The sequence below is a fragment of the Nannospalax galili genome, unplaced genomic scaffold (assembly GCF_000622305.1).
Source record: "Nannospalax galili isolate Female #2095 unplaced genomic scaffold, S.galili_v1.0 scaffold54, whole genome shotgun sequence".
Taxonomy (NCBI): Eukaryota; Metazoa; Chordata; class Mammalia; order Rodentia; family Spalacidae; genus Nannospalax; species Nannospalax galili.
Window position 1 is genome coordinate 4,719,233 of NW_008341028.1, and position 2,152 is coordinate 4,721,384.

The window sequence follows — 2,152 nt, forward strand, 5'->3', positions numbered from 1 at the left end:
AGATATATCTGAGAAAAACCTATGAAACGTACCTTGGTCATCTCGAGAAACAAACATCATATTTACTATTACAAGCTTTAAGAAACTATTGACACTTGAATTTTATGCTACTTATGTTCAATTTCTAGGGGCTAAAGTTGTAGCTCAACAGCTGAAAAGCATATCATGTGTGAGACCATTCTGGGTTGGATCCCCTGCACCACAAAAGAAACAATGAAAAGATAAAATTTGTACAATCCACTAGAAGTCCTATTGTATACTGTGTGGAATATGACTATCCTGTTCCCTTACAATCTCAAAACTGCCTTCCATTATATTAGGTTACTCTCTGTATGATTAATGGCAATAATTCATCTTGAAATTCGAAGATGCTTCTGTTTAAAATGGAGATACTTAAAAAACGACTTCTCTTCTGACACTGGTTAGAATTTAACTCCTCCTACTTAGGAAGAGATTGAAGCTCTAGCATATTCCATGACTTGACCAAAGTCAACAACTAGCAAGAGGCAGGGTTTGAGTGCAATCCCAGATTTATCTATCTCAAAGCCAACACTTCCACTTGAGCACAATTATCTCCTTAAAAGATTAAGAGACAGTTCAACAGCGGAGAGGAGTCTGGTCTCTCCAAACATTCCACAAACTTTCCTGAAACATCTATCACACTACTTAAAATTCAGCAACATAAACATAACTGAAGAGAATCTTTCCGCTTCATTTAAACTGTAGCAGGTTTACCTGCAGGTGAGAAAGAGGTTGGAAAAGACTTGCCTCAACATGTCTCTCCTAGACCTCTATTTATACGGATTTCCCAGTAGTTTTTTTTTTTTTTTTTCAAGTACGTACATTTAGAAGACTATCATTCGACGATAGTCAGGTGCTTTTCAGTATTGCACTTTTCTAAGAAAATTTATACCAAATACATAGCCGGCTGAGAGACTGTTGAATATGCCCTTCCTGCACTTTGCAAATATCTGAAATATTCAGGGGCAATAAATGCAACATAGTTCCACGCTATCTTAGGCTGCGATGCCCTGCTCTCCTGAAGGACACCTCTCCGGTAAGACGCCTGCCGGGGCGACGGAGCAGTAAAGGAAGAAGCGGGGGAAGCGCACGGAAGTTGGGTGGAGGGAGGTCTCACTCCCCACTCTTCTGCCCCAGCTCTGCCAAGGGCGGCTCCGCGATGCCCAGGCGACCCGAAACCCCCACCAACCCTCGAAGCCCGGCTCAATCCGAGCCCAGAGGATCGAGGAAGCGGGCCGAGGGAAGCCCGGGATGACCAGAGCTACCCCGCGAAGTCCGTACCCCGCTTTCCGTCCTGGATGATGCTCCCCCTTTCAGATCGGGCGCCCCAGGTGGGAACTCCCGGTCAGCACCAGCCCAAGTCCCTAGCCTCAAAGGGGCGCCTCCTACGCCCGCGTAGGACCCGCCGCCCGCGACTCTCCGCCCGCTGGCTCTCCGTCCCGCCCCCGCCACCCTCCGAGCCGGCCTGCGCCCCACCCGGAATCCCCGGGTCCCCCGCCCCACCCCAGCGGAGGGCCCCCCGCCCAGCCCTCACAGAGTCTCCTCAGACCCCAGCCTCCCAGCCCTAGGCGAAGCCAGCTCGTCTACCTGAATCGGCCGCGCTCCGGGACTCCAATGGGGCGGGAGCGGTTCCCTCCCCGCGACGCCAAGCGCTCCTTCAGCCACCCTGTAAAGCGGTGGCTTTGCTTTCTCGGGAGCGGGAGGGAGACGAGGAGCCCCCCGCCCAGCCCTCACAGAGTCTCCTCAGACCCCAGCCTCCCAGCCCTAGGCGAAGCCAGCTCGTCTACCTGAATCGGCCGCGCTCCGGGACTCCAATGGGGCGGGAGCGGTTCCCTCCCCGCGACGCCAAGCGCTCCTTCAGCCACCCTGTAAAGCGGTGGCTTTGCTTTCTCGGGAGCGGGAGGGAGACGAGGAGGCGGAGGGGAGGGGGAAGGCGAGGAGCGGAGGGGCGGCCCGAGCAGAACCGGAAGCAGTACTGCTGGCCCCGCCCACCACCTGAGCCCAGGCGCATCCTGGGGCCCCTGATAGGACAAACCCTGAGAAATTCAGACCAGCACTTCCGGGTCTTCCCTGCGACGGCCCCCTCCTTAGCAACAGCGTGGGGTTACTAAGCGGAAGTGCCTTCAAAGAT

At 53.5% G+C, this 2,152-nt stretch overlaps 1 protein-coding gene across 4 annotated transcripts in view; it reads right to left on the minus strand.

The window, feature by feature from the left end:
- The window catches only part of Csnk1g1 (casein kinase 1 gamma 1), a 165,548-nt gene extending 163,812 nt beyond the window's left edge, over positions 1-1,736 (minus strand). For 3 of the 4 annotated variants that reach the window (XM_017798997.2, XM_008836295.3, XM_029564986.1), the window contains exon 1: positions 1,609-1,736. The gene's annotated coding sequence lies outside the window, so the exon portion shown is untranslated. The remainder of the gene's footprint in view (positions 1-1,608) is intronic. The other variant, XM_029564984.1, reaches the window with a different exon arrangement.
- Between the last annotated feature and the right edge of the window lie 416 nt (positions 1,737-2,152).